Consider the following 12,500-nt stretch of genomic DNA (forward strand, 5'->3'; position numbering starts at 1 on the left):
TGAAAGCAGAAAGGATTATAGAGGCTGAGGTTTGATGAATTGCAGCGGAAGAGAACTTGATTAAGTTAAAGATGGTGGCAGAACGAGAAGAAATAGAGAGAGAAGAGGAAAGAGAAATTGCAAGACGAGAATGAAAAGAGAGAGAATGGGAAGAGAAAGAGAGAAGAGTCATGAGAAATCGTAAAAAGTGCGAGGGAAATGGAAACAAGATGAGAAGAAAGAGAGAGGGAACGGGAAGAAAAAGAGAGAGAAGAGGCGAGAGAAATTGCACGACATGCGAGGGAGTTGGAGCGGTTGAATTCTCGTGCAAGGTCAGCAGCACAGACAGAGATGACCCCTGCTATGCACGATCCCGAATTTAATGTCACAACTGCACAAAGGTTAATTCCAAAATTCACAGAAACTTCCGACTATTTCTTCAATCATTTTAAAACGGTCGCGTCGACAATGGAATGGCCACAAGATAAATGGTCTGTGTTATAGCAGTGTCCTTATTGGAAAAGGATGGAGTGTGTATATTGCCTTGTCTCAGGACCAGAGGAAGTAGTATTAAGAAGTTAAAAGGAGCATGTTGCAAGTGTATCAGATGACCCCTGAATATTATAAGGAAAGATTCTGAAGTTTGCGGAAGGACGAGAAAATGACTTTCCTGGATTACGCTTATAAGGTACAACAATGTTTTAAGAGTTGGCTAGAGGGAGCCAAAGTGAGAGAGTTGGCTGATTTAGAAGAATTGATAGTGCTGGAACAATATCTACGAGGAATTTATGAACATATTCAAACGTACATGATAGAGAGAGAGGTGAAGAAACTTGATAACGCCACTTCACTGAGTGAAGATTGTAATAATATCAGTCGTAAATCCTCCTCGGATATGAAGTTTCAACCGTCGTTCCAACCAAGTGTAAAGTATTCACCGAACCATGAAAACCAGTTCAGTAATAACTATGGAAACAGGTTCAATAGTTGCAGCGGAAGTAGCACTGGTACTGTTCCAAAGCAGAATGCGATAGTACCACAGCAATAATCATCGAATCGTCCTCCTTCAGGTGTTGTGAAAGACGTGCAGAAGATTAATATTGTCTGTTATCAGTGTAGCAAGAAAGGCCATATCAGTAGGGAATGTTGGCTGAACCAACCGAAAGTAGCCGCCCAAGTGATTAAGGATAATTCATCTTCACAGAATACAAAGACGAAGAATCAACTGGATAAGGACGACGAGGAAAATAAGCCAGCTAACATTTACATGACGAACAGGACAGCCACAAACAGCGTGGATGCCGTTAAACTTCATATTTATGAAGGTGTGTTAGCCACTCTAGATGGGAGTGAGCAGATCCCGGTCAAGATATTGAGTGACACAGGATCTAATCATAGCGTGGTGACACAAGGGGAACAGCCGATGGTGGAACAGTCTTTCACTGGAGACTCGGTTATTTTGAAGGCAATAGGAGGAAAGGAAGTTATTTCTATTTGCTGTTTGAAACTGTCATGCGAGTTGGTGACAGGTCATTTTGATTTTGCGGTAAAGGATTCATTGGCTGTCAAAGGAGTGGAAGGCCTGCTAGGAAATGAAGTTGGTGGAGTGTAGGTTGTTCCTTGTCCCATTGTAACAGAGAAACAATTGAAGTATAGTCCTACAACTGAACTCGAGTAGGACTACTCATTTCTGTTTCCTAGTTGTGTGACGACTAGGAGTATGACGAAGAAAGTGGCTGCAGAAGAAGACAGAGAAACCGAAGGAGTGATGAACTTAGAAGATTTGTTTATAGAAGAACAGGATTATCTTAAAGGTACGCAAGAGGAGAGCTCCTGAGAGAACCTGAGAGAAGAGGAACGACAGACGAATGAACAGGAAGACAAGGAAGCAATGGACTTGGAAGAAATAGAGAACTCAGCATTAGAAGTAAGAGAAGTGAGTAGGAAAAGGCAGATGGGATTGCAACGGAAAGATGCAACGTTACCAGAATTATTTTACCTTGTGGTGGATGAGATGTAGGTGCAGCAGTCTCCCACCTGTTATTATCTTAACGATGGATTGATTATGAGGAAGCATAGACCCGCCTATATCCCTGGAAATGCCGAATGGGGCATATACCATCAGATATTAATTCCTGCACCACTGAGAAGACAGGTGATTGCCGTAGCGTATCAGAAAGACACATATGAATAAGAAAGATGATGGAGAAGATTATGAAATACTTTTTCCGGCCTGGCGTGCATAAGGATGTGAGCCAGTTTTGTCGTATATGTCACGTTTGTCAGATGGCTGGAAAGCCTAACAAATACATCAAGAAAGCTCCCTTACACCCGATTGAAGTACGAGGAGAACCATTCAGCAAGATAATGAACGACATTGTGGGACCATAACCGAGAACGAAGAAAGGCCACGAAAATATGTTAACTTTAATGTGTTCAGTGACGAGATGCCCAGAAGCTATACCCGTCAGGAACATCAGTGCCAAACTAATCGCAGCGAAGTTACTAAACTTTTTTTTTACCAAGTTTGGTATTCTGGAAGTCGTTCAGAGTGACTGAGGAATAAATTTCATATCAAAATTGTTTCAGAACATGATGTAAGACCACAACTGTTTACTCTATCACCCAGAGACCCAAGGTGCATTAGAGAGATTTCATCAAACCCTTAAGAGTATGTTAACCAAGAACTGCAACGAAACAGTAAATGAATGGGACATTGGACTACCGTTGATGTTATTTGAGGTAATCAATGCTTATCAAGAAAGCATGGGATGTAGCCCAAATGAAATGGTGTTCGGACGAGAAGTAAGAGGACCGATTAAAATGTTGGCAGACAAATGGAAAGATCAAGAGGTAACGGATGGAAAAACTGTCAAGAATTTGAGGAAAAAGATCGGCGAGATAAGAAAATTTTCCTCAAAGACCTGAAAACAAGTCGAGGAAAATTGAAGAAAAGGTTTGATATGAAAAGTAAGTACAGACAGTTTGTGGTAGGACAATAGCTGTTGGTTGTCATACCGATAAGGAGATTCTCACTCACCAAGAATTTCCAAAGACCATTCCGGATTTTGGAGAAGATCAGTGACCTGTCCTACATTATCGAAACACCAGGAAGAAGGAAAAGTCATAGGAAAGTACACGTTAACCTACTGAAACCATACTTCAGTGAAAATGAGTCCGAAGTTTCACAGGTGTGTATGGCATAAACCATTCCATCCATGGAAGATGACAACGGATATGAGGTAGGGGCTGTAAGCAAAGTGAATAATTTGTCTATCATTCGGATATTGAAAGAGAAATTAAGTCATTTGAACAAGGAGTAGCAAGAGGAATAAAGTCGATTGATTAAATGTTTCCCTGAAATTGTCTCAGACGTTCCAAAACAAACCAACTTGACAAGACATGAGATACACCTCAAAACCACGGAAAAACCGTTCAAACAATGCGCTTATCGACTGTTGCCGTATCACCGAGAAGTCATGAGAAAAGAAGTGGACTATTTGTTCCAAAACGGATTAGCCGAACAAAGTTCTAGCCCTTACAGTTCTCCATGCTTGCTCGTGTAAAAATCAAACGGAAGTTGAATTCAATCAGTGTGGCCAATAATTATCAATTGCCTCTCATAGACCAACTACTCGACAATGTTGGACAAGCATAGTTCTTTTCTAAGATTGACTTGTTAAAAGGCTATTATCAAATTCTGTTGGACAACAATGCAATATTGTTATCATGTTTTATAACCCAGTTTGGGTTATATCAATACACAGTAATGCCATTTGGTCTAATGAAAGCCGCCGCTACGAGTGATGGATACCCTTCTAGGATCGATTGAAAGAGTAGTCGTATATCTCAACGATATTGTGATACATTCATCGATCTGGGGAGAACGTCTCCGAATCCGGGAGAAAGTGTTTCAAAAGCTGCGAGGAGCACACCTGATAATTAACCTGGATAAGAGCGAATTTGGGAAGGCAACAGTTTTGTACTTAGGATTTGACATCGGAAGAGGAGAAATCGCACCGGTAGCTGCTAACATCGATGAAATAAGGAAAGCTTCGCCCCCCGCCCCACAACGAGGAAGCATTTACAACGATTTTTAGGGATGGCAGGATTCTACAGATGGTTTTGCCCGAAATTTTCAGCTGTAGTTGCTCCCTTGACCGATTTGACTACCCCCAAGAAAAAGTTTGCATAGACCAACGAGTGCCATGAATTTTTCGACAAGATAAAGGCCATATTAACTTCGAAACTGATACTGCAAGCAGTGGATTTGGCAAGAAATTCCTTACCCAAGTAGATGCGTTGGATAATGGGATTGGAGCTGTCTTTTTGCAAGAAGACAAGGATGGAATTCTTCACCCTGTTTGCTTTATGTCGTCAGAGCTGAAGAAGCAGCAACGAGCTTACTCGACAGTTGAAAAGGAACTACTAGCACTAATCACAGCGATAAGAAAGTTTGAAGTTTATTTGAATAGACCACAGAATAAAGAAATTACAGTTTACTCAGATCACAATTCTTTAACTTTTGTTAATAAAAGGAAATATAATAATCAAAGGTTAATTAGGTGGTTATCATGTTTGTAACCATATTGTATTAATGTAAAACATATATCAGGTAAAGATATCGTGGTTGCAGATTATTTATCTAAGGCTGAATCAGTTGATTCAGGCCCGGAATAAATAATTTTTTTTTTTTGTGGGGGGGGGGGGCTATCTGACAAAGCTGGTCTATCATAAAAGTAAATAATTTATTCATGTATTTCATTTGTGTATTTAAGAGATGTATAGCCCGCTCATAAGGCGAGTTCCACTCACGCAGGATTAAGTAATGTACGTAAATTATATAAGATTTTCGTCATTCATTTCATTGTGTTTTCATTCAGTTTCGTATATGTAAATTTACGTTATTTTAAAGAATTAACTTTTCATTTCACGTAGTTTTGTTACAGTTTTATGTGATCTTTAGGTTTGCTGTATGACACATGAGGTATGAGCACGAGGGATTACGACATTATTGTTTCCACATGGGTAGAAAAGACAGGAAAATTCTAGAATTAGTTTTATCTTTTTTTTTTTTTTGAAAGTTACGAGAGTAAGGTGGTTGGAGTTAGCTGACAGAGAGTTGCCTCTCCACGGACGTTGGTACCCATCCTCGACTTGACAAGTTGGGAACTTTGGCACCGTAGCCCTGCCCGCAAGCTTCCAGATGATGTCCTGGAAAGTTCTAGATAAATTAATTCAATATACAGAGAGCCTAGCAATACATAAGCAGCAGAAGAGATTCAGCCTATCCCTTTAAAAGAGCCAACGTTCGCCAGCTTTCTCTCCTCTCAAGTGTGTAAAGTGTTTTCCTCTCAAACGGGAATAAGTGATTTCTATCCAATGTATAACATGTATAGTGTTGTTCAAACGTTGGTGATATTATTGGGTGATTAGTCAAAAGTGTAGTGTATTAATGTAAGTGCATTTTATAATTTGAATTTTTGTAACTGGCCCTGTGAGATTAAGTTAAAGAGTAAAGCGCATTAAAAATTGTGCTTAACCATTCTGTAACCTTGTGTGAACCAAAAGATGTAAGTGTAACAGTTACATATATATAAATTTCATTATTGGTTTATTTTCTTTCTTTTGTTGCAGTCTAAGGTTTAGTTCAGATTTAATATTTCGAGGGATTTTTTTTTTTGGTGTTAATTCTTTTGACTGCTGTCGATTTTTGTAGAATATATGTATCTTTTATGTGTATATTATCTTGATCACCAATACTTTAACAGTACTTTGCTCGCTATCCCTGACTAAGTAAAGAAATCCCTGAGTTTTTGGTTTGAGTAATGTAAGAGACCTTACAGATATTCAGTGTTCATATGCAGTATATTGCCGTATATTGCTTAGGTATTTTCAAAGTGTAAGAGATTTATGTAAAATAAAGCATGTGAGTTTTGGAGCTCGGAAATTTACATAATTCAACGTCCATAATATATATACATATATATATATATATATATATATATATATATATATATATATATATATATATATATATATATATATATATATATGTGTGTATATATATATATATATATATATATATATATATATATATATATATATATATATATATATATATATATATATACATATATATACATATATATACATATATATATATATATATATATATATATATATATATATATATATATATATATATATATATGTGTGTGTGTGTGTGTGTATGTATGTATATATATATATATATATATATATATATATATATATATATATATATATATATATATATATATATATATATATATATATATATATGTATGTATATATGCTTGCTTAAGGGACTCAGGGTCCATAAAAAAAAATAACAATTGGAAAGGTCGCCAGTCAGCAATAAGACAAGGAATACGGACAAATATATGTATTTACAATAATATTCAAATAAAAACTAATAAAAGAAAGGGGAGCACAACAGATAATTAAATTTTAATTTAAGCCACGAGGAGCTTCCGAATGGAGTTTGGTGGACCGTGGATGAAACTTCGGCACAGCAATCACGTTCCCTGGAAAGGGAGATAAATTAAATTATTAACAGCACACTTACTTCTACCGGCTGGGAACACGATGAAGTGTGGTCAAAACCTTTAAGCAAATTAAATGAAAATGCAAAACTTGGGGATTTAAACACTATACGTGGGAATCAACACTGTCACAGGGTGAATTAATTAAGGATAGAAGCAAACGGCCCACATGGAGGGATATAGGGAATAGGTTAAAAGGTTCAGTGGGTAGGATATTTCTTTAAAGGATAGAAGGAAAAAATGGGATGTGATAATGAAGGGATGGGAGGTTGGTAAGGATGATAAGGATCTCAAATATCAGACACCTTACCTTAGTGAAAAGGACTCTGGTTCCTCCCTTGTGGAGGATATGTTAGGTCCAGCCTCCCTGATGTCTTGAGGGTGAAGAGGGGTGATGGTTCCCTCATGGAGGTTTGTTTGCGAAGAAACATGCCCAGCTGCTCCTAGGCAGACTGAGATCCCCTTTGCCCCCAAGGGGGGGGGGGGGGGAAATTGGCCTGACTGTAGTCCCATTGGTCAGGCCTGGTCACGTGTTCTGACACCCCCATCAATAGGCCTCCTCTTTCTCCTGGGATCTTGACGTTATCACGTGGCTCGTAAAAGATGGCTGAAAAAGGAGACCTCAGGGGAGTAGACTGGTATAGGAGGGGGGGGGGGGGGGGCTGTTTAGGACTCTGGGTAGGGTCCCAAAACTCGTGGCATTTCTACTCATGCTTGCTGGTGGGGTCCTTTATTTGAAACAAAGGTGGCGTAATGACCTCCATTACTAACAGCCCCCCATTTTAGCAGAGATTTTGTCCTAAAACAGGACAAGAACTCTGCAAGCAAGGTCTGAAGCCACTAGCCTTATTGACTCTTCCTTCTGTGAGTCTCACCACGATAATGAATTAATACTTAAGCTGCAACTAGAGTCATAATTTTACTTTAATTTGATAGCAAATTAACTTTACGTGCCATGTAGAAATAAGCATGCTGGCTGTGAGGCAGCAACTAAAAAATTTAAAACTGCAAAGTGGAAATTAAAATGCAAAATGGTTAAAATTAAGTGACCTAGTGCAGTGGGACACATGAAAATTAAAACAAATTGACATATAGGCAAGAGATAAAATAAATACATAAAATTTTTTTAAATGCAATTAATGATGCCAAGGTGGCCCCTCAAGTTTATATACCTGGGGAGACACCAAGGCCAATTAAAATTCTTCCATACAACCTAAATTAACTTACTGACTATGACTACAGGCAAGGGACATGGCACTGTGCGCTGAGGACTAATGCCGGGAGAGCACATCTCTCTCATCTAAGCTCTTTAGGCGCTTGACCTTCCAGTTGTAGTTCTGGAGGTCTATGCCCCACCTCATGAGCCCTTTATTTTTCCTATGTAGCCTAGTCAAGTAAGCTGCTGGCTTATGGTCCTTTAGGACTGTCTGTGGGAACACATGGTCAGCGCGATAGGAACCAAGATGCTCCAGAGATGAGCCCATGCCTGAGAGCTCATTCTCTTGAGTTTGGAGTTTTTTCCATGTCTGGAAGAAATTTATGCTGCCGTTTAAGTAAACCCCACAGTTGGTAATTCCTGCCTGCACCTGGTGAAGCCAAAAATGAATCACGAGTATGGTCAGAGGTTGTGACTCCTCTGCCATGAAGTGGAAAACCTCGTCCCTCTGAAATGTGGCTAGGAAGACAATAAAAGAATTTTGTCATCTCTGTAACACTTATGGATGGGATAAGTTGGAGCGAGGCCCTCGGCACTATTTTCTTAGAGTTACCGGTGGCTTAGCAAGGGTGGCAGGAGGCAACGTAAGCCTTGATAACCCTGTGCAAGTGGATAAGCTGGGTAGCACACGTTACCCCAAAGTGTCCTCTCAGTCCCTCATGGACCATGCGTAGCACCGACAAGCAGAGATTGCGGGGAACAGCTACTTGCCGGAACAAGACATTAACAGGATCGTGAGAACCTCGGGTGATCTTAAGGGGCACCTCATCCTTTAGCAGCAACTCAGCCTTAGAGGGGTTATTTATTTCCACCTCGTTCGAGTAGGCGGGTGCCCTGTTGTTTACCAATGTCTCATCCAGCAGTGGGAACCTGATAAGCTCTGTCTGGCTTCTTGGGGTCTCGGAGCTGATGGGTGTTTCGCCTCATGCCTTCTCTGAGCCCTCTGGCCTGGTGATTGAGGTAGCCCTATTTCCAGTGGTGTTAAGTGGCACAGTTTCATCCGGATTGGATTTGCAGGTACTCGGCTCAGACTCATGGTGGGAAAAGGGAGACCCCTGACCCTCCTCTGAGGCCTTTGGCATGACGCTTGGAGTAGCCCTATCCCCTGTAGTGGAAAGTGGCACACCTTCACCAGAATTAACTTCTGGCATATGAAGCTCAGACTCACTGCTGGAGGAGGAAGACTCTTGGGCCTCCTCACTTAGCCAAGCTACCTCACCAAGGTCAATGTCACCGAGCCATTCATCTTCCCCTGCAGGAAGCATCCTCACTGCTTTGGGCTCCAGCTTGGCAGCCTTCATGCGCCTGAGGGGCACTTGCTGTACCACCTTCATGGGCTGTTGACCCAAACGCAGGTCGTAGCCCTCATGTCCAATGTTGCTCACTGCCCTTAGTCCACACTTTTTGCTGAGCTGGGACGTGGTCACCTGTGACTCTACTGTAGGGAGTTTTTTGGTAACTCCTTCCATGAACTGGACCTTCCTGAGATTGTCCTGCTGGACTTTGGCAACATTGCGTTGAGGTGGCAAGTGATTGAGCTGTGCCAATCGGGCGTCCATCTCCTGCATTCTTAATTCATGCGCTCTCTCTCTTTCATACCGCATCCTTTCATGCTCTGTTCTTCTCCGGGCTTTGTCTTCATTCATGAGCTCCCGCACATACCTTCACAATGCTTCTCCCTCATAGCCTTGTCGTTCTGCCAAATCCACAAATGCACTGATCTCAGCAGCAGTCATTTTGCTAATTTCTTGTGGAGACAGCGACAAGAACAAACTCAACCGCACAAAGTACAATGTTGACCGTGCAAGAAATTACACGGAGGGGAAGGACGCTCTAGCCTTACGCAAGAGTCTCATGGAAGGAAGGATGAAGATGGAGCTGGGGAAAATGCACAAAGGCTGTAAAACATGCCCCTCGAGAAAGAACCATCACCAAATAGTAAGCCTTGCAAGTAATTGAACAGGAGCCTAACTTGAAAACCAGGGCCACGACAATGGGTGAGCTTAGGCTGTCCGGTTGTAATGCGTCCAAACAAGTAACGATATATATGACAACTGTGCTACACAATAAAAAATGGAATCACAACTATATGTGACCCTCTATGCTAGACAAAACAAACTGGAATCACAACTATACAGTAGGTGACCCTCTAGGCTAGTCAGGAAGAAATGGAATCCCAACTATGGGAGACCTTTATGCTAGTCATAAAAAGAAATGGAATCACAACAATGGGTGAATCTCTATGCTAGTCTTAAAAAAAATGGAATCACAACAATGAGTGAATCTCTATGCTAGTCATAAAAAATGGAATCACAACAATGGGTGAATCTCTATGCTAGTCTTAAAAAAAATGAATCACAACAATGGGTGAATCTCTATGCTAGTCATATAAAAATGGAATCACAACAATGAATGACCCTCTATGCTAGTCATAAATAAGTGGAATCACAACAATGAATGACCCTTTATGCTAGTCATAAATAAATGGAATCACAACAATGAATGACCCTCTATGCTAGTCATAAATAAATGGAATCACAACAATGGATGACCCTCTATGCTAGTCATAAATAAATGGAATCACAACAATGGATGATCCTCTATGCTAGTCATAAATAGATGGAATCACAACAATGGATGACCCTCTATGCTAGTCATAAATAAATGGAATCACAACAATGGATGACCCTCTATGCTAGTCGTAAATAAATGGAATCACAACAATGGATGACCCTCTGTGCTAGTTATAAATAAATGGAATCACAACAATGAAGGACCTTCTATGCTAGTCATAAATAAATGGAATCACAACAATGGATGATCCTCTATGCTAGTCATAAATAAATGGATTCACAACAATGAATGACCCTCTATGCTAGTCATAAATAAATGGAATCACAACAATGAATGACCCTCTATGCTAGTCATAAATAAATGGAATCACAACAATGAATGACCCTCTATGCTAGTCATAAATAAATGGAATCACAACAATGGATGACCCTCTATGCTAGTCATAAATAAATGGAATCACAACAATGGATGATCCTCTATGCTAGTCATAAATAAATGGAATCACAACAATGGATGACCCTCTATGCTAGTCATAAATAAATGGAATCACAACAATGGATGATCCTCTGTGCTAGTCATAAATAAATGGAATCACAACAATGGATGACCCTCTGTGCTAGTCATAAATAAATGGAATCACAACAATGAAGGGCCCTCTATGCTAGTCATAAATAAATGGAATCACAACAATGGATGATCCTCTATGCTAGTCATAAATAAATGGAATCACAACAATGAATGACCCTCTATGCTAGTCATAAATAAATGGAATCACAACTATGGATGACTCTCTATGCTAGTCATAAGGAAAAAATGGAATCTCCACGATGTGTGACCCTTCTTTGCTAGTCATAAGGAAAAAAAAAATGGAATCTCCACGATGTGTGACCTTTCTATGCTAGTCATAAGGAAAAAAAATGGAATCTCCACGATGTGTGACCCTCCTATGCTGGTCATAAGGAAAAAAATGGAATCTCCACGAAGAGTGACCCTCCTATGCTAGTCATAAGGAAAAAAATGGATTTGTAAAAATGTGTGGGTGCGTTCTTGCAACACCACCACTTGCAACTCTGTGGCTTAAAGCAAAGTTTGTATTTATACTTAAAGTATAATGAATTATATAAAACAATGTCACTGAGTTTGCTTAATGCTTGGTTAAGAAAATCAACCCCTTTACATCTTTCCCTTTAGTAAAAAAAAAGGAATTTAAGAAATTACACACCCAAATATTTTATCTAAATGATCCTATACCCTGACTGAAAAAATAAAAAATGAAAATTGAATGTGATATCGTAAATCCTTTATCTTTAGGTTAACAATTTTACACAATCGTACGAAAATTATCCCTTTAAAAAAAATGTACATAAAAATAATATCCCACGAAAAAGTAATAAAATGAAATTACATACCCCTACTGTCAAAAGAAAAAATTGAAATAAGGAATGCCACGTGTTCTTACCGTTACTCTACAGAATTATGCCTCACTGGAAATTAACACATGTTTTAGTGTACCTCGGTTTTTCCTAAAATTTCGTAAATTTCACTTCACTTGGTTTTAACACAAAATTAAATATTCACTCACTGCACAATATATATAAATGAGAAATTTATCCCTTTCAAAATGTACATGAAAATAATATCCCATGAAAGTAACAAAATGAAATTACATAGCCTTACTGTCAAAAGAAAAAATCGAAATAAGGAACGCCACATGTTCTTACCGTTACCAACACAGGAATTAGGCCTCGCTGGAAATTAACACGTGTTTTAGTTTACCACGTTTATTGTCCTAAAATTTCGTAAATTTCACTTCACTTTTTTTTTTTTTTTAAACACAAAATAACACATTCACGTAATGCACAATATATTGAATAAATGAGAAATTTTAACCACTGTGATAATAAGCACTCAGAAAAAACAGAACACAAATTCTTCTCATGCGGTTGGCTATCCTGCTAAACAATAGGACTAAATTCTACCACGTGGGTTTTAAAACAAAAGGGTTCGCGGTGCGAACACATGCACTAATAAACACAAAACTTTAACAATGAGAATAGAATGCTTTTGCTGTTTTCTTCCACGGTTCCAACTCCAGTGATAATATAATTTACTTGAAATGAGATTGAGGTTCGTCAAGTCGCTAA

General features: G+C 39.2%; 2 protein-coding genes across 2 annotated transcripts in view; one reads left to right on the forward strand and one right to left on the reverse strand.

Moving 5' to 3' along the window:
• Window positions 1-12,500, forward strand: part of LOC137643973 (large ribosomal subunit protein uL11-like) — a 265,311-nt gene that overhangs the window by 8,621 nt on the left and 244,190 nt on the right. The window lies entirely within an intron of this gene.
• The window catches only part of LOC137643972 (uncharacterized), a 111,844-nt gene continuing 109,756 nt past the window's right edge, over window positions 10,413-12,500 (reverse strand). The window contains exon 2 of the mRNA XM_068376804.1: window positions 10,413-12,500. This exon is cut by the window's right edge and continues 973 nt beyond it. The gene's annotated coding sequence lies outside the window, so the exon portion shown is untranslated.

This window comes from Palaemon carinicauda, chromosome 7 (genome assembly GCF_036898095.1).
Source record: "Palaemon carinicauda isolate YSFRI2023 chromosome 7, ASM3689809v2, whole genome shotgun sequence".
Lineage (NCBI taxonomy): Eukaryota > Metazoa > Arthropoda > Malacostraca > Decapoda > Palaemonidae > Palaemon > Palaemon carinicauda.